The following is a 21,191-nucleotide window of genomic DNA, read 5'->3' on the forward strand; positions in this document are numbered from 1 at the left end:
AGCCGACAGAATCATGACGCAACCACGCACCCGGACCTTTTGGGGGCGTGGTTTTAAAGCAAAACACACCACACTATAAAAGGGCTGTCTTGACAGCAGTAAGACGCCCTAGTGTGGTTCTTGCTAGTTCCCATAGTGCTCTTTATGTTTATTGGTATTCTCTCCTGGTATTTGACTTCTGGCTACTCTATTTGACTATTCTACTCTCTGGTTCCCTGTACTTTGGCTTGTTAATCGTTATTCCGTCTTCTGTTATCCCTTGACCTCTGGCTATCCCATTTGACTACTCTAACGTGAGCCCGGCCATTCTAAGGTCCGGTATACGTTCTATAGTTAGGTTGCACTCTGCGTGAAGGGGTCACTGTCGTGACAGTGTGAGTGGGAGAAATGGGGCTGCAGGGAGGGAGAGGGAGACATGGTGTTTTAAGAAGTGGGATGGAAACATGGGTTCTGCTGGGTGTGAGAGGGAGAGAGAGGCTACACGGTGAGCGGTGTATATATAACATTATATAATTGCAAAATTGATGGTGCTGAGAATACTGTGTCATGAACAAGGCCATTCCAGATATGCATGTGACTTGCTTCAGTGAATGAAAGGGCCAATAAAAATAACTATTCGTCTATAAATGACCAAAAGTAATCAAATTACAGTTACCACCCACCTTTTTCCTCATATAAAAACTTCGCCACCAGACAATCTAAAAATGGGAAATCCTAGGTTACCTTACAACAAGAGGACATAGTCTTAAATAAGAGGGACAAAGGTTTAAAAATAATATCAGGACGTATTACTTTACTGAGAGGGTAGTGGATGCATGGAAGGTATGGAATCCATGGTAGTGGATGCCTTCCAGCTGAAGTGGTAGAGGTTAAAACAAATAAATTAAAAATATGATTTTGCATTAATTTATATAAACATATATTTTTTTTTAATTCAAGATTGTATATTTACTATAAAGTTACCAGTTACACCATAAAGAGTACAAACCTTGACATCTCTCTCTAAATAGCCTTCAGAACATCACTACAAAAACAAACAAACAAAAAAAATCAAAGGAAATAAAAAAAAGAGTTGTGAGGAAAAGTAGTAAAAATAACTTTTCTCTTTCTCTTCTTATTCCATCTTCCTATCTTTTCTATTTCTGGTCTTCCCCCTTTTCCTTTCCTCACAATCATGATGCTAAATGATGGGGCACAGTTTGAAGAGACTGTAAGAACAGACCCCATGCCTTTTGAGACTATTGAATCAGAATTTTTTGATATGACTGACAGTTGGCTCCATCGTCTGTCTATTTTAGATCCTGTAGTACTTTAGATGAGGTAATAGTAGAAGATTTCCACTATCTAGCAATGGCTAGTTCAGCAGCTGTGGTTAGTATATGAAAATTTGTAAACGTATGTTGTCTTTGAAGACATGAAAGGTAACATCCCAGGAACAATACCTCAACATTAAGTTAGAGATATACACCAAATATATTCTAAATAAGATTATCCATTGAGTGCCACAAATGCACTAATCGGGGGCAAGACCACCATATACGTGCAAGTGTTCCAGGCATACTGCAGCCAAGCAAACATAAACAAGACCAAGAAAGAAAGTGTGCCAATCGTGCTGCCGGTAAATATATTATAAACCTTTTTTTTTTTTTATTATTATTGTTTATTTTGATGTTGCATCATTTTTAATTACATCGGTGTTTAAGGTTACAGACAACCAAGTGTATGGATGATGCTCATAGGTGACAAGTGTATAATTAACCCGTGTATGATTGCAGTGTTTCTTTAAGGTACCTCTAAATGGACATTTCAAGTATTTTGCACATGTGTATTTATTAAGTTTGCTTGTTAAATTTAATTCTGTGCTTATTTGTTAGCCCTGTTTGTTCATATTATTTGGCAGTGACCTCTCCTCCCCCGCCGACGTCAGTTCCCCCGCCCGACGTCAGCAGAGCCGAATGCGCATTGAAAGTGAAAGTGACCATAGAAAAGCTCTGCGCGATGGAGGCGAAATCTGCCGCCAGAGTCGCAGATGCGCCTCTAGTGGCTGTCCGAAAGACAGCCACTAGAGGCTGGATTAACCCCAAATGTAAACATAGCAGTTTCTCATAGCATCTGCTATGTTTGCATCCTCAAGCAGCAATGAGGGTGGTCCAGGAATTGTATTAACATTGCATTTACTAAAACCAAGGCCCTTTTATAACTAACAAGATTAGGAATTCCCAATCCACCTTTATTAGGAAGGTAATATAAATTTGACTGATTAGCCCTGGGTGTTTTTATCACATCTGCATATTTATTTTGCACCCTCTCTATTTTCTTAAATGGTTACTAAGGAGCAGGAGAACCTTTTCAGTGTAATATGCCCTACTAGGCACTGTGAATTTAGTCCCCTGTACTCTATTTTCAGAATAATTATTCATAGAGAAGCCTGTAATTGGACCATTTTGCTGGTTCATAGCACATATGCACAATCGGAGGCAGGTAGGGTTGGAGGGGTAATTTTTAGAAAAAGCAATACAAGTAGCGATAAATAAGTCTTGTTGATAAATAAAAACACAAATGGTTAAACATGCTGGTTCAACTTAGTAGACTACAAGGCTTTTCTGCCACTGGGTCCTATGTAGAAGGCTGTTGGGTAACAGGTTTTCTGTTAACAGGCTTAGTGAAAGAGATTGTCATAGCGTTATAAACTTATGAAGGTACAAAACATCTTTCCCCAAGTGGGGCACTATTGAGCTTAGATTGGTGCCTGTATGTGTTAATCTTGAGTCTGCCCTAGCTGTCTTTCACCTGGTGTGAGTAGGTTTGGGTTGGTACTATAACTTATGTTAGTGGGTAGGCCAGTACCGACACCGTTAAGGACAACATTTGAAGTATACAATTATATAAGTTCTGCTGGAAACAAAAACTTTTGAACATGGGTCAATGACTGTGCGCTTATCCATTTACGGGACTTTGTGTGATGCCGCACTCAGCATAGGTATGGGCCGGCTGCAGTCCTGTCAGGCAGTCCTTTTCTCCAGAGTCCCTTTAACTTCTCCAGTCCTCAGGTGACTGATGGGTGTTTGGCAGCCCTCTTGGCTTTGAAGGTGGTGGGAGCCGAAGCTCCGTGGTTGGCCGGTTGAAACGGTTTAACTGCGGTCATATCCCAGACATAGGGGGTCGTAGGTCTCCGTGCTGGGGTGGTTATTTCCGGTTGTGGTGGCAAGTCTAGTGCCGATAGCACTGAGTCCATTTCGGATGGGTCAGTTATGCGGGTCAAGGCACCCCCGTGAGTGATGACTAAGCTTCTGGGGGATGCCCATCGATAAGGTATGGAGTGTTGGCGGAGTGTTGCCGTTAGGGGTTTGAATAACTTTCCAGGTTAAAGTAGGCTTGGATAGGTCCTGGTAGAAGGATAAATTGGCTGTGTCAAAGAGGTGAGTGGTTTTCCCCCTCACTGCCGCAATGATGTTACATTGGGCTGATTGCGTGTGGAGTTGGAGTATGACATCCCTCAGGGTGCCCGCTGGGGCTTTGGCTGCTCTTGTAATGCGGTAGACCGCTTCGATCGTGGCTGCCCCCACTTGTTGTGGTGTAAGTAAGGTGGCGAGGAGTCTCTCAACATAATGTGGGAGGTCAATCTGTAATACAGTTTCTGGGATGCCTCGCACCTTTATGTTCCGGCTCCTGTGTCGGTCCTCAACTGCATCTAGGCGGTCTGTAAGAAGGGTCTGGCCGCACCGGAGTTCCGTGTTGTGAGCTTCCAGTTGTATATATCTGGCAGTGAGGCCTTGCGTGTCCTCCTCAGTGCGCTTAACTTGCCCCTCCATTGTGTGTAATTCCTCCCGCAGTGTCGCTATGTCTGCCGCGAACAGCGTGCGGATGTGTCGGAGTAGGGTTTTGATATCGCCCTTAGTGGAGGGTAGGTCGTTTTCTTCGTCTGAGGAGGCGGCGTGTAATCCCCCTATGCTGGGGAACTCGTCCAGGTCATCTAGTGCCTGCTCCCCCGAGGAGGCAGAGGTCGTGCCGCCATTGTATTTTGGCGCGAAGGTTTCTGCGGCCTTTGCAGGACGGAGGAGCAGGTCTCCAATGTCGCGGGCTCCCGTTGGCTTTGATGCCTTCTGGTGCTTTGATTTCTTCCCCATCATGTGCTGGTTAAGATTAGTAGGCTTTTGGGTGATAAATTAGCTTTTTGCAGGCTTATTTCAGCGGAGCTCTCTTGGTGCACGTCTGCTTCAGTTGGCTGCTAGCTCTGCCCCCCATGTGTAGTGTTTTTAAGCTGAAACACTGCACATACTGAATCATACCACCATCACCATTTCAAATTGTTGAAGTGGTTATGGTAGTTATAGTAACCCTTTGAACAGTATTTACCATAAATGGAAGAAGAATTATATGAAAAAGATACAATAACTTGATCAAACATTGAACATTTTGCTGATTTAGCCAATAAGTATTCATTGAGTATCCAGACAAGCTTACCTTTAGAGAATTGGTAATATGGGATTCATATTCAATTGTAGGTTATAACAGACTGGCACAATCCTAAAACAATGCTTGGCAACAAAGAAAAAATGAAATTGCACCTGTTCTGCAAGTCTGCATACCCTTAGTTCTTAATACTGTGTATTGCCCCCATTAGCATCAATAACCACGTGCAGTCTTTTGTAAAAGTTGTCTGAGGACCATTCTTGCAGATGGTATAGCTGCCTATTCGTCTTGCAAAATGCCTCCAGGTCAAGTCTTTGGTCGTCTTGCATGAACCGCATGTTTTGAGATCTCCCCAGAGTGGCTCGATGATATTAAGGTCAGGAGACTGTGATGGCCGATCCAGAATCTTCGCCTTTTTTTTGCTGTAACCACCGGAGGGTCAACTTGGCCTGCTGCTTAGGATCATTGTCATGCTGGAAAGTCCAAGAGCATTCCATGCACAACCTTTGTGCAGAAGAATGCAAATTGTCTACCAGTATTTTCTGATAACATGCTCTATTCATCTTGCCATCAATTTTCACCCCCCCCCCCCCCCCCCACCCACCCCCAAACAATCAGTGAGCCACCACCATGCTTCACAATGGGGATGGTATTCTTTTCACTATAAGCTTTGTTGACCCCTCTCCAAACATAGCGCTTATGGTTGTGACCATAAAGCTCTATTTTGGTCTTGTCACTCCAAATTACAGTGTGCCAGAAGCTGTGAGGCTTGTCAAGGTGATGTCGGGCATATTGTAACCTTTTTTTGGAATATTGGCGTAGCAAAGGCTTCTTTGCCTTGCAGCTCATTTTTGTTCAAGTAACATCATATGGTGCTCCTTCAAACAACCACACTGTCTTTTTCCAGAGGCCTGTATTTCTCCTTAGGTTACCTGTAGGTTTTTCTTTGTATTCTGAACAATTCTTCTGGCAGTTGTGACTGAAATCTTTCTTGGTCGACCTGACCTTGTCTTGGTATCAAGAGATCCCCGAATTGTCCACTTTCTAATAAGTGATTTAACAGTACTGACTGGCATTTTCAAAGCTTTGTATATCATTTTAAATCCTTTTCTATCTTTATCCTGTTACGCCGGTCTATGTCTGTTCTTTTCTGCTCCCCAAGGCCCTAGCCTGCTCAGTGCATCCACATTAGAAGTGACAAACTCATTGATTATTTATACACTGACACTAATTGCAATTTTAAAAGCCTCAAGTGTGGAAATTAACCTTTAAATGACATTTTAACCTGTGTATGTAACAAGGCCAAGCATTCAAGGGTATGTAAACTTTTGATTAGGGCCACTTGGGTTATTTCTGTTATCATTATGATTTCAAAAAGGAGCCAAACAACTATATGATAATCAATGGCTTCATATGATCACTATCCTTTAACAAAAATAAATGTTTTTGCATGACCAGTCATTTTTTCAAAGTCAATGCCAAAATTTCACGATTTCTGCCAGGGTATGCAAACTTTTTAGCACAATTGTACCTCTGAACATATGATGCTCCTGCAGGATAACTGTAGCTGGAGCACGATCTGATAATGAGATCTCACCAATACAGCAGTCTTCCATGTCCATGGTCATGGAGTCCTCAATGAAAATGTCATCAATGCATGTGGAAGTATGAGTCACTGAAAAATACAATGAATAATCCCTTATGGAAGGACCTTGACTTCTCCAAGAGTCTGACGAGCAGAATTTTCTTCTCATACTACCACATTTTTTCTCCTATACTTTTCAGTCTCTTAAGAGTGGGAAAGCCATTCGTAGCGGAAGAATTCAGTTGACATACTTTATATTTCTCGTCAATAATGTTATTCTTATACCAGACAAAGGCAGTAATTAATAAATACAATTTTATGAGGGGTAGTAAATGTATCTCACACCTGGCTGAATTTCTATACAGATGCAGCTAATCTGACTGTACACAGGTCTAATCACCTCTAGGGACTTTTATCTGAGACCAATTCCATTTCATATCTATTGCCCCAAACTTTAAGTTAGTGAACATTTACTGAAATGACATCAAATATTTATTTAAAAAAATAAAAATAAAATGTTCAAGCTCTTAGTCAATGCCCAATAATAAAGCACTGAATAGTCTAGGATCCACCCCTCCCCCCCCCCCCCTAGTTATCCTAGACCAGCGGTTCCCAAAGTGTGGGTCGCGACCCACTGGTGGGTCGCAGGGCGATTCCCAGTGGGTCGCGCTGACCCACACATCCAAGGCCGCCGGCTAGTCAGGCAGACTGACACCAGGAGGGAGCCCGGCGGCTTGCCCTGTATGCCGCCGGGCTCCCTCCAGTCAGTCTGCCCAGCAGCTCCGGTCTGCAGCTCCGCCGGGTGCAGAGCTGCAGACCGTGTGATAGAAGTCTCGCGAGCTCCCAGAGTGTTACCATGGCAACACTCAGGGAGCTCGCGAGACTTTTATTACACTGTCTGCAGCTCTGCACCCGGCGGAGCTCAGACCGGAGAGGTAACCCACCGGACCACCAGGGAGACACTGGACCACCAGGGATGTCTAATGAAGGTAGGGCACAGAGCCCAAACAATGCCCCCCCACCCTAATGTAACCCCTTCTCTGCCCCCCCCACCCTAATGTAACCCCTTCTCTGCCCCTTCTCTAGGACCTAGACTATTCATTGAGCACTTTTCTTCCTAGCTTCCCCACTTCCTCTCATCTAGCACTCCTTCCCTTATACTTGGGGATTTCAATATTGCAATCCCAACCCCAATTGCACTGATGCCTCACGTCTGCTCTCTGTAACATCCTCCTTTTGGCCTTACGCAGTGGTCCAATTTAGCAACCCATACAGCGGGAAACACTCTTGATCTCGCCTTCCCCAACCTCTGTACTGCCTAAAATCTATTTTATATTCCTTTTACTTTATCTGACCATCATCTGCTGACTTTTGACATTGGCATACCTAAGACCCAATTGACACCACCGTCTGAACATCAGTCTCACAGAAACCTCCAATGTCTTGACCTAGAGCATTTCTCCACTAATCCCCAAACTCTTCTTTTACCTATCTCAAACCTCACCTGTCCTAGTTCTGCAACTTCCTTCTACAATTCCACCCTCTCCTCTCAACTAGACATCATGGCACCTTCTACATTTTGACACTGCAGGCGCCCCCCCAACAACAACCTTGGCACACCAAGCTGTATCGATACCTCCAAAAATGCTCCAGAACTGCAGAACGCTGTTGGAGAAAATCTCAATGTGCGTCTTTCTCCACTAAAAATGTATGCTGAGCTCATACAGCTTGGCTCTTTCCTCTGCAAAAGTAAATTACTTCAATACCCTCATAACCACACTATCCCGCAAACCCAAATTACTATTTCACACATTTAACTCTTTTCTTCGCCCTATTGTTCCTCCTCCACCTACTAACTTGACCGCCTCAGTTTTTGCAACTCACTTAACTGACAAGATCTCTACAATCAGGGAAGAGATCTCTCGTCTTTCTTCTTCCCCTTACAATACTTCCCCTAACTTCACTCCCTCTGCTGTTATGTTCATTTGCACCCACTACATTGGAAGAGGTTTCTGCTCTGCTCCAGTCCTCCCGCCCCACCACCTGCTCCCTAGATCCAATTCCATTGCATCTCATCCGTACTCTGTCTTCTTCTTTCTCCACCTCTCACTAAAATTCTCAATCTCTCTCTCTCTCTCTCTCTGGTATATTTCCATCGCCCTTCAAACATGCAACTGTAACCCCAATTCTAAAGAAGCCCAACGTTGACCCTAACTCCCCATCCAAATACCGTCCTATCTCGCTACTGCCTTTTGCATTCAAGATCCTTGAAAGAATTGTGAATGCAAGATTGACAGACTTCCTTGAGTCCAACTCTCTAGACCCGATTCAGTCTGGTTTCCGTGCTAAACACTCTGTGGAAACGGCACTGACCAAAGTATCCAATGATCTACTCGCTGCAAAATCTCATGGTCACTACTCTATCCTAATTCTCCTTGACCTGTCTGCAGCTTTTGACACTGTTGATCATCAACAGCTTCTTCTCACAATATCAGTCTGCAAGATATTGTTCTCTCCTGGTGCTCCTCCTACCTCTCCCAGCACTCTTTCAGTGTTTCTTTCTCTGGCTTTGCTTCTTCTCCCTAACTCCTCTGTTGGTGTCCCCCAAGGTTCTGCCCTTGGTCCCCTACTGTTCTCCATCTACACTGCCTCCCTTGGTAAACTCATTAGCTCCTTCGGCTTCCAATATCATTTCTATGCAGATGACACACAAATCTACCTGTCCTCTCCTGATCTCTCCCTGTCCCTCTTGACTAGTTTCTCTGACTGCTATTTCTAACTGGATGGCTGCCCACTTCCTTAAACTCAACTTGACCAAAACTGAAATTCTGGTCTTTCCTCCCTCAAGTGTTGTTACTCCTGTGTCTGTCTCCCTCCAAGTCAACGGTGCTACCATCAGCTCCACCACGCAGGCTGGCTGCCTAGGTGTTCTCTTTGACTCCGACTTCTCCTTCAAGCCTATAGTCTATAGCCAAATCCTGTCGTTTCCATCTCAAAAACATTGCGCACATCCGACCATACTTAATGCCAGATGCGACTAAGGTGCTGGTCCATTCCACTGTCCTTTCTCGCCTTGACTACTGTAATCCGCTTCTCAGTGGTCTTACGTGCTCCGAACTTGCGCGTTTACAGTCCATAATGAATGCGGCGGCGAAGCTCATCTTCCTGTCTGTCCGCACCTCCCACGCCTCACCCTTCTGTCAGTCCCTACATTGGCTTCCTGTAAAATATAGGGCTCAATTTAAAATTCTGGTTCTTGCTTTCAAATCTCTACATAATTCTGCTCCCACCTATCTATCCTCCCTAATACACAAGTATGTCCCGTCTAGGCCCTTACGATCTGCTGAAGACTTACGTCTATCTTCTGTCCATACTCCAACCTCAAGATTTCTCATGGGCTACACCGTTCCCTTGGAACTCTCTTCCCTCCTCCATTAGATGCTCACCCAGTCTCCACTCCTTCAAAAAAATCATTAAAAACCCATTTCTTCATAAAAGCGTATCAATTAAACTGTTAATAGCTCCCGACTGATTCCGACTTTTGCAACTGTCGCTAGTCTAATACTATCCTTACCTTTTTGTGTCACTTTACCCCACTCCCTTTCGCATGTAAGCTCATTGAGCAGGGCCCTCAACCCCTCTGTTCCTGTGTGTCCAACTTGTCTGGTTACAACTACATGTCTGTTCGTCCACCCATTGTAAAGCGCTGCGGAATTTGATGGCGCTATATAAATAATAACATAATAATGATAATAACCGACCTTAAAACCAGATACCACTTGTACATTTCTATGACTCATTTAGTCTACACATAGTGTTACCAACAATATTTAACTCTTGTACAATTCGCATGTAAGCTCATTGAGCAGGGCCCTCAACCCCTCTGTTCCTGTGTGTCCAACTTGTCTGGTTACAACTACATGTCTGTTCGTCCACCCATTGTAAAGCGCTGCGGAATTTGATGGCGCTATATAAATAATAACATAATAATGATAATAACCGACCTTAAAACCAGATACCACTTGTACATTTCTATGACTCATTTAGTCTACACATAGTGTTACCAACAATATTTAACTCTTGTACAATGAGGGAAAAACTGTTTTTATCTCAAAAACCTGCTGGATAGGAGTTTGAGTTAAGAATAGACTTCATAGATCAGAATGTGACACACTCTTTCTGACTAGGGAAGGCTCTGCTTGTAGCTGTTGGTAAACTTATAAAAGGATACTATATGCACCCAGACCACTTCATCTCATTGAGGTGGTCTGAGTGCAGTGTCCCCTGTCCCCATTGCAGTTTTTTAATAGGTGGGCATAAGCGAGGGAAGGGGGGAACCAGAGGGTACTATAGTGTTAGGAATACAGCTTGTATTCCTAACACTATAGATTCCCTCTAAACAGTGTATCAGCAGGGATATTTTAAAGGTGAAAATGTTAATTTTAATGTTATTCTTTGATACATTTTTTCTTAATGCATTATCTATTTCATATATGGATAAAAAATATGGGTTAGTTTCTTCTATAGTTTTCTTTTGAGATTTTAAAACTTTTGTATAGTTTACTTTTATAATCTGTATTAACAGCAGGGGGTGCTCATGTATACTATAATAAATGTATCCGCTGTTCTTGGTCTCCCGTCCCCTTGTTTGTTTGTTTTCCGAGACAGATTGGAACTTCTGCACTATATTTAACCATGAAAAATTAGCATAAAAGTCTTTTTAATGTTTTTATACTTGCCAACTTTTTTTCCAGTCACAATATTTTATATCAATTATGTATGAAGGTTTTCGATAACATACCATTTTAATATCTGACCTTAAATTAAAGTGGGGTATACTTGCATTAAAGGAAGACTTCAAACACCATACCCACGGCAGCACGTTAGCTGCAGTTTCTGAACTGGACTTCTTGTCTGTTTTTCACCGCTCCCTGCCTCCACTACTTCTGCCCAAGGGCTGGAAGCTTCATTAGGTCTCCTGAGCTAAACCTTGCAGTGCAGTACTAGCTCATTTACTGTGAGCATCAACGCATCATTCTCTGCCAATGATCTGAGGCAGGAGAGGCAGCACTCCCTGCCTCTACTGCCTCAGATCATTGGCAGAGAATGATGCGTTGATGCTCACAGTAAATGAGTTGACCACATGAATTCTCCTTTTAAAGTAACAAATAGAGAGAAAGATGAGCCAGTAATCAGAAAAGGAACACGCTAGATAAAAAGGTATAACACCTAAATTGTTGGAAACCAAATGGGGGGGGGGGGGGGGGGGGGAGTGAGAGGAATAGTGTTCCTAAGTAGTGGAAGTCCAAAGAGGACTTTTAACTCCTTAAGGACAGATGACGGATATATTCCGTCATGATTCCCTTTTATTCCAGAAGTTGTGTCCTTAAGGGGTTAAAGTAAATTAAAGTGACTTTTTTAATGAAATCCATAGTGCCTGTTTTAGAAGTGTTACATTTTGAGCTCATTTATATACCACTGTGTTTATGAACTATTCTTATTTTGTTGCTGATATTTCTGCAGCCTTGGAAAGTAATCGGCATGAGAGCTGAAGGGATAGGTCTCATTTTAGAAATATTTTACATTCTGAAACAAAATAGGAATTTGTACTGTTGACCATGGATTTGATTTATTTTATTAATGGACATAAGACAGAGAGGACATTTCCTTTTAAATATTGATCAAATGCGTTGTGGGCACCTTGTGTGGTAAGAGCAGTGGTTAACCTTGCCATGCAGGCTCGGACTAGGGGAAAAAAAATTCGGCCTGGGCATTTTTCAATCACAGCGGCCCCCTGAGCAGGGGGCGGGGCCAGAGAGGGTGTGTTTTGTCATCACTAATGACAAGCACGCCCCCTCTCAAAGTGAGCATGTTAGTTCAATGCACAGAACCCTGCTGAAGAACTCTGGCATTAGAAAAAGGCCCTGTATTTGTTCTGCGCAGCGCAAGCAAATTTAATAACATGCTTGCGCTGTGTTTGCTTTTAACTTGTCTCTGGTGTCTCCATAAGTGGGATACCAGAGGACAAAAGGGCCAAGAAAGCGTATCGTGCTGGGGGCTGTAGAGAGTGTGTGTATAGGGGGCATAGTGTATATTGGGGCTGTAGTGTGTGTAGGGGTTGTAGAGAGTGTGTGTTTAGAGAATGTAGCACGTGTTTGCTAACAAGGAATGTAGTGTGTGCATAGGGGATCCAGAGTTTGTATGTTAGGAATGTAGTGTGTATGTGTGTGTAGGTGGTGTGGGGAATCTAGTGTGTAAAGGACCCAGAGAGAGTGTGTGTGTGTGTATTAGATGATCCAGAGTTGGGTAAGGGATCTAGCGTGTATCTGGAGCGTAATTGGTGGGGTGCAGTGTGAGGGGTGCTGTAGTGTGTATATGTGTATGTATGTGTATATATATATATATATAAGTAGAAATTGTAGCCGTATTAGTCCAGTGATGTAGATGTAAAAAATAGATAAAATTCGTATCTTGTAATACCTTTTTTATTGGACTAACAGAATTTTTTAGTGACAAGCTTTCGGGATAACCTCCCTTTCTCAAGTCTGAAGCATTTCTGAGCAAGACGACACATAGAATTCAAAGTTGAGTTGTGATATAGGGGTTAAAGCGACATGAGTGTAGATAAGACACAGGTTTGGTAGAAAATAGACACCATCTTTGTAGAGGGTCATAAATATCTTTCTGAAGAGCAGAGTGAGGGGGGAGAGAGGGAAAAGAAAAACAAACAAGCAGACAGTGCAGAGGATGGTACACTTTATACATGCACACACACATAAATGTGTATATGTGAACGCATAAACACATATACATACATGCACATGAACTCATATACACAAATATAAATGCACAGAAATATATATATATATATAAAAGCATACATGCATATGAGTATGGGAAAGCATAGGTTAACACATAGTACTTGGTATACAGATAGAATAAACATATAGGAATGCATTTTAAAGTGTTGGTACATATGACAGAATAGTAAGATAATGCTGGGAGAGTGTTCATGTAAAGTGTTGGTAGTGGGACAGGAATCCCAAATCAATATTTAGTCCTCTATTCTTGCTGTTAAACCATTTAATCATTCTGGCTTCAAAAGCTTTTCTTTCCTGGGTATTTTTAAACCCCCCCTTCAGTACTTTGATTTTTAGGTCCTTCAGTGAGTGGCCAGGCTGGGTAAAGTGGTGTCCCACAGGTGTGCAGTAGGATTCTTCTTTGTGGTGTTTAATAGAGTGTCTGTGCATATTCATTCTGCCATTTAATGGCTGGGTGGTTTCCCCAATGTAGCATCCTAGGTGGCATTTTATGCATTGAATCATGTATACCACATTGCTGGATGTGCAGGAGTATGAACCTTTAATGCTGTGGGTTTTATTGTTGTGTGTGGCTATGTTGTCTGTGCATATGTGCTGACACAGTTTGCAGCGAGGTTTTTTGCATTGACTGGTCCCATTTTCTTCATTCTTACCATCAGTGGGCAGCTTCCTGTTGATTAATTTTTGTTGGAGGTTTGGTGGTTGTCTGAAGGCCAAAATGGGTGTTTCAGGGAAAATGTTTTTCAGAGTCTCATCTTCTGTTAATATTGGTTGTAGGTCTCTGATGATTTTCCGTATTTCCTCAAGAGCTGGGTTGTAGGTGACCACAAGTGGCACTCGTGTGGATATTTTTTTCTCTCTGTACTGTAGCAGGTGCGTGCGTGGCGTTTTTACAGCAGAGTTGATTTGTTTGGTAATAATCTTTGGTTTGTAGCCTTTCTGTCTCATAGATTGGGAGAGTACATTTAGATGGGAATTACGGTCACTAGGATCAGAGCATATGCGATGGTACCTAGTGGCTTGGCTGTAGATGATGCCCTGTTTAGTGTGGGAGGGGTGGAAGCTGGAGCTGTGTAGGTAACTGCACCTGTCTGTGGGTTTTCTGTAAACCGAGGTGTGGATTGTGCCATTGTTACATGTCACAGTGGTGTCCAGAAAATTCACAGATCTAGTGGAATATTCCATTTTTAGTTTGATTGATGGATGGAATGTGTTGAAAGAGTCATGGAACTGTATCAGTTTTTCTTCACTTTCAGTCCAAATTATGAAGATATCATCGATATAGCGATAATATTTGTATGGTTTGGTGTGTTGAATTTCTAGGAATCTCTGTTCAAGATCTGCCATAAACAGATTAGCATATTGGGGTGCCATCTTAGTGCCCATAGCAATGCCCATGGTTTGTAGGTAAACCTCATTGTTAAAACTGAAGTAGTTATGTGTGAGGATAAATAGTGCCAGTTCTGTGATAATTCGGGGGCTGTATTTTTGGTTGTTGACATGAGAGAGAAAATGGAAGCAAGCATTGATGCCATCTGTATGTGGAATGTTGCTGTATAGAGATTCCACATCCATGGTTACAAGGATTGTGTTAGCAGGGAGATTGGTGATTTGGTTTGTTGAGGAAGTCGGTTATATATTTGGATGTATTGTGTGTGTGTATGAGGGGTGCTGTGTATGTGAGGGTGTTCTTATCTGCCATCACATTCTATGTGTCTAATTCTCTTTGTCTGTTAACTCACTGAGGTTATTTTATATATTATATATGTGTCTGAGGGTGCTGTGTGTGTGTGTGTGTGTGTGTCTGAGGGTGCTGTGTGTGTGTGTGTCTGAGGGTGCTGTGTGTGTGTGTGTGTGTCTCTGAGGGTGGTGTGTCTGAGGGTGGTGTGTCTGAGGGTGGTGTGTCTGAGGGTGGTGTGTCTGAGGGTGGTGTGTGTGTGTCTGAAAGTGGTGTGTCTGAGGGTGCTGTGTGTGTGTGTGTGTGTGTGTGTGTGTCTGAGGGTGCTGTTTGTGAATATGTTTGGGGGATTGTGTGTGTGGTGGAGGAGTGGGGGCAAGATGTAAATATATTAAATGTTTTTTAAATAAAAAAAAAAACAAAACTTCATATCCCCCCTCCCTTCCTTCATTTCTCCTGGGAGGGTGGAGCCGTGCTGCCATGTAGGAGGGCCGTGCTGCAGTGCCTGGTGGTCCTAGTGATGGGTAAACTCTACCCTGCAGTTCTTAGGGTAGAGTTCACTCTCGCGAGAGGAACCCGGCGGAGCTGCAGGGTAGAGCTCCACTAGGTCCTCCTCTCCCTCCCCATCCTCTGATCTCCTCTGCCGGCCTCTGCCACTGGTCATCGTGGCCCACTGGGCATTTGCCCAGTATGCCCGATGGCCAGTCCGGGCCTGGTGCCATGAGATATTTTCCCTGTGCTATGATCATAGCACCGGGAACTGTGCCTTCCTCTACCCTGCCGGCTCTGCAGGACTGGAGGGGAGATCAGAGATCTCCCCCCTCCGACCTGCTAGCACTGTAATGCTGGCAGCCAGCAGGGGGGGGGGGGGGGGAGAGAGGACCCGGGGAGCTCTAGAGTTCACTTTCACTGGGACCACCAGGGCTTCCACACTGGGACCACCAGGGATTGCAGGAAATGTCCCCCGTCCCAGACAAAGGTAAACAGGGAGGAGGATATGAAAACAAACATTGCTCCCCATACACACACTGTACCCCTCATACAACCTGCCCCCTCACAAACACACTGTCCCCCCACTCACTGTACCCCTCATGCACAAACTGCCCCACATACGCACACACTTCACCCCCCCCCACACACACTACATCTTTCACAAACACACTGCACCCCATACACTCAGTGCACCCCTCACATACACACACACTCCACCCCTCACACACACTACTGCCCCTATCCCCTACTACAGCCCCTATCCCAGCAGATCCCAAGTAAGTTGTCAAACTGTTCTTAAGCTGTTTAACTACTTACTCTGGGAGGGCACTATGGCACTACTGTCACCATAACCACTACAAAGTGCTGTAGTGGTTTTTGTGCCTGGATTGTTTATTTAAGAATTCTACCAGTGCCTCTCCCAAGATTAGGTTCTGGATCTACACGTGAGCAGCAAGCATTTCTGTCGAACAGGGGCCCAGTATATGCCGCTGTGCTATACATATTTGCAACCTAGAAATGTTTTTGACTTGGGCCGCCTTGGAAAAAAAATTTAAATATTAAGGACGCCTTAAACCTAAAAAGTTTGGGAACCAGTGCCCTAGATGCTATCTTAGTCGCCTTGAATCTCATATTTTGTTCCTCATATGAATGCATGGCAAATGTACTTTGCTTTCCTAGAATGGCTAGAATAAACTTTAGGATGTTCTGGCTTATATGTAAATCATCTGTATGAAAATCTTTAGACAAATTTAGTGTCATCATACCGTGTGATGATGCGAACATGGAGATCTCTGAAAATTGAAGATCTTCAATAAGGAAGTGTCCCTAGTCACTGCCAGGCTGACCCCTCTAAAGTCATGGTTTTGGCAAAATGTGTGTATGAACATTGCCAGTCAAATAAGACCCTCTACGCAACAGACCCGTTTCGTTGAAGTGCTTTAGAGAGACAATCTAAGCACCATCAAAACTACTGCCTATTGAAGTGGATTTGGTGTATAGAGCATGCCCTTTTTACTGCTCAATTTTCTGCCTTTTAGGAGTTAAAGGACCACTATAGGCACCTAGACCACTTCAGCTTAATGAAGTGGTCTGGGTGCCAGGTCCAGCTAGGTTTAACCCTTTTTTCTATAAACATAGCAGTTTCAGATAAACTGCTATGTTTATAATAGGGTTAATCCAGCCTCTAGTGGCTGTCTCATTGACAGCCGCTAGAGGCGCTTCCGCGCTTCTCACTGTGATTTTCACAGTGAGAAGACGCCAGCGTCCATAGGAAAACATTGTGAATGCTTTCCTATGGACTGGCTAAATGCGCGCGCGGATTTCCTGGCACTATAGTGGTCCTTTAAATCATTTTGCTTATTTATCCTAGCCAAACCTCCTCTGGCTGTGAGTCACGTAGCCTACCTACAAACTTCATTTATTGTGTAGTGTGTTCTATAAATGTACAATTTCTTATCTTCTGTTTTAATCACGTTCTTGAACCTGCAGCACCCCCCCCCCCCCCCCTTTTGAGAATAAGGTTCAGTTAACAAAGCAGGAGATAAGAAATTCTAAAGTGAACAGACAGAGCTGTAGCTAGGACATACACGGGGGAGCAAAATGACAACCACTGACATGTTTCATGCCTACCGACACTTCATCAGAGTATTGGTATGGATAATCCTGCATAACTGAGACAATGTTTTTGAAGCTATGTTTCGTTACAAAAGTGTTATACTGTATGTCACTGAATAGATGAACCATTGCATTTCTAGCTACAATGCCAGTGCATTTTAAAAATATTTTCCCCAATAACATATTCCTTTTTTAAATGTGGTTATGTGAGAGATTACAGTTAGTGAGAAAACTGGGATTTAAAAGAAACCTTAACTGAATTGGAGTGTAACATATATAGTTTGTATATTGCACGTTATTGATCATTTTAATCAAATAATGTTTAAGGCATTTAGACAAATATGTATGTACATAAGTGCTATAGTACTTGCTTGATCTGTGTTCTGTCTTCTACAGTAAACTATGTATACTATAAAATACAGGTAACAAGTAGCCAGAGATCTAGAAAGAAGATAAAGAATATATATATATTTTTTATATCCAACCTATCAGAATACAGCCATATTGCTCTGAATTATGTACAGATAATGTTAAAGTAATGACAATAATTGGTCTGTTTTACTATGCAGCATTCCTGGAGTGGTTAAAAGTAAATGCTACATTCATTTTACATAATTGTTTAGTACCTTAATCAATGTGGTGATAGTTGGAGAGAACTACTGTAGCTTTTCGAAGATCGATGTCAAATACTCCTCTTATAAAACTTTATGCACTACTAATGCTTTCTCAAACATGCTCCTAACTATTCAGATGTCTTCCGGGGTGTAATAAGCATGAATATGATTTGTATGTTAAAAAACAAATCCGTAGAACCTATATGATAATGTGAAGCTTGGAAGAGAATCAGTAGGTTGACTGACATGATAGAAACCTCTGTAGGGCAGTAGACATACAATGAAATACAAAACCGCTTTAGATGGGCACAATAGTGGCCTGGACATGTAATAAAATCTGTTCTTTTAGACACAAAAGTGGCAGACTATATTGGCCAACAAGCTTTAATATGCACTTAAAACCTTATTCTGTGTTTTAAAAAACACTTTCTTTAGAGGAACTAAAACAAGCAATGAAAACAGTCTTCATTTTAAAACATGGATGGTATAATTTGTTTTTCCGTTTGGTACCATAATGCCAACCATTAAACGCTAAATATAAATTTGTACACTGAAAACACCCAACTATTTGGCAGCTGTATACTAAAACAAAACACAAGTAAAAAAAAAACAAATGTAGATCACCTAACATATGTATATCTTCATTTTAGCATGTCCAAAACATTCGACTGTGCTTGTGAGTCACCAAAGTAGAGAAGGGGTTAAACCTTTAACCAGTTTGTAAGGACTATGTAAGCACTTAAACAATTTTTTGCACAATCAAGCCATTTTGGTGTGTAGATCATGTTTCTGGAATCTCATAGCTCAATTCGGTCATTTAAGAGTCAAATCAGTTTATATATTCATCCCAAGCCACGCCTACCCTGGATTTGATTTACACAGCCTACATAAAGTAAAATTTTTACATCTCAATGTGTTTACTTTAGACGTTCTTACATTCTGCTTCGTTAATTTAACTTTAAAGGTTTACTCCAAACTATTTTATTTTTTTAAGGATGTTTTGTTTTAAAATGCACTATTAGTGTGTCCACACCCATTTTTTAGTAAGGTACCCTGAAGAATAAAGCTAAAACTTACCTGGAATCCAACATTGGCAAAACTCCCGTTGCTGCCTTCCACGCCCTGTCTGACGTCATGCCTTCCCTCTGATTGTGGTTCAATCAAATAGAGTAGCCGGGGGAGGGAGTTGGGGTGTATTAAAGAGGGAGAGGTATATTCACACAAAAAAATTAATTAACTTACATTGCAGAGAGGGAACGCAGTGAGGGAAGGAGGTGGGTCTAGACTTGCTACCTTCAAGTGTAAAAGCTCATTATGTCTGTCAATCGGAAGATAATTGAGCAGTGAGACTGCAGGAGCATGTTCTGTACAGCAAACTACTTTGTTAAGCTAAAGTCATTTTCGTGCTTATTTTTGATCTTCCATCTGACCTATTAGAGGGTATTTTTTTCCTAGAATTGATCGAACATCTTAATCTAATTGTATTTGTTTAATTATCTCTTTTGCAGAATGACTAAGGATCTGTCTACAAACAGGAGGGCAGAATTCGTCTGAATGAAACACAAAGGAAACGGTCTACGTCCATCAACTCTTGCGTCCAAACAGCTTTTTCATGTTTTGGGCGAAAAATCAAACAAATCATTATCTCCTTTATTTTTCTGTTCCACATTGGTCTCCTTTACCTGACATTTCATATCACAATAAAGCCGTGTATAAATTACATTTGCTAAATTGGAAATTTCTAAGTGCCTTCCCACCTTTCCTTTTAACTCAGTATCTTTATTATCAGAACACTAAAGCATCCCTTTCAACAGTAAAATGGATAGTCACTAAAAGTTAATTTAAAATTTACAGGCAGAATAGTTTAACTGTGGAAGCATAACGGATGGAATAACTTATCCAGTTTGGCTATTTTGTCTTAAAAGATTGAAATTCACCTTGAATTCTCAAATTAGTAAACAAACCTGTATGATTACCTGTTGACTAAAGTAAGTTAAATAAGCTTTAGTGCATAGTCATTTGGATAAAGATTTCCCCTTCGCTAACCTAGAATTTATCAATGATGATTGTATGCTGTAATACAGTGATCTATTTACTGTTGTGGCCGTTTTAGGACTATTTCTCAGAAAGTTGTAGCTTCCCTTTAAGTCACTTTCTTTCCCTGTAAAGAGTTTTTAGGAAAAGCATATGCTTGGCTGCTATATACATGTGAAGGCTCTTGGCAGTAATCAGTCTTGTACAAATTGTGTTACTTATTCTGTTTAAAGGGATACTATGGGCATCAATACAACTTTGGCTTCATTAAGCTGTTTTTGTGTATAGGTCATGCCCCATGCAGTCTCCCTGCTTAATTCTCTACCATCTAAGAGTTCAATTATTTTTGTTTCTGTTAATGCAGCCCCAGCCACATGTCCCTTGTCTGTGACTCACACTCTCTGTGACTTACACAGTCTGCATGAAAGAAAGAAAAACAATTTTCTATCAGTTGTTAACTTAGTTTAAACGTTTTTATCTCCTGCTCTATAAACTAAACTTGAATCACACACAGGAGGCTCTTGCAGGCTGCAGCAGGATATTAACAGAGCACGTAGATAAGAAATTCAACACTAAAAAAAATGTTCAATAAAGGAAGTTTAAACAACATTAGATCTCACTTTAAAGGAAGTGTTTAAGAATGCCATACAAGTCACACATAGGGAGGTGTGACTAGGTGTGTATAAACTTAACTCCTAATTAGCAGAGAATAGAGCAGTGAGACTGCAGGGCACCAAAACTGCTTTATTAAGATAAAATAATTTTGGTACCAGTAGTGTCCCTTTAATGCTATAATATTGTGAAATGTATATTACATTTATTTGGACAAAGTATATGCTGTCGGTTGCAGTCAGTCTAAAGTAAATTTATCATTATGGTTTCACAATTGTGGAAGTTTTTGTTTGTGTGTTTTGTAATGCATACAGTATGATTACAATCTTAATTGTAACCACCAAAAAAGTCACCTTACAATACATTATTTGCACCTCTGTTTTGTGTACTAATGAACTGTTTATTAATCTTAAATATTACTGTTGTATCTCTCAATTCTTGACTATGGGGATTGACACTTCTGGACACGGAGCAACCAACTTTTAGAAGTGTCAGGCATAGGAAATTTACAGAGGGAAAAAAAGTAGTACCTACTTTGCCTCAGTATTTCTCTTGACTGTCTTGGAATTTCAGTGAAATTCCGTCAAGAAGGACAGAAGGAGATGCACCCATCTAGAGAGGAGATCCCTCACCTCAGCCAGAAGTTAACTCTATAGATAGTGGGCATTTTTTGTGGATAAGAACACCTAGATATTTGAAATTTTGAGATTGTCAAGGAGAGGGTGGTCGGTGTCCTTAGACTTATTGGGGGACTTGGACTAACCTCAAAGCTGTTTACTTGGAACAGTTAATTAAAAAAAGCATGTTACAAGCCATATCTATCAAAT

General features: G+C 41.8%; 1 protein-coding gene across 1 annotated transcript in view; it reads left to right on the forward strand.

Moving 5' to 3' along the window:
- ATOX1 (antioxidant 1 copper chaperone) overlaps window positions 1–20,799 on the forward strand; it is a 44,291-nt gene extending 23,492 nt beyond the window's left edge. The window contains exon 4 of the mRNA XM_063447862.1: window positions 19,227–20,799. The gene's annotated coding sequence lies outside the window, so the exon portion shown is untranslated. The remainder of the gene's footprint in view (window positions 1–19,226) is intronic.
- Window positions 20,800–21,191: the final 392 nt, after the last annotated feature.

Source organism: Pelobates fuscus, chromosome 3 (genome assembly GCF_036172605.1).
Source record: "Pelobates fuscus isolate aPelFus1 chromosome 3, aPelFus1.pri, whole genome shotgun sequence".
NCBI lineage: Eukaryota > Metazoa > Chordata > Amphibia > Anura > Pelobatidae > Pelobates > Pelobates fuscus.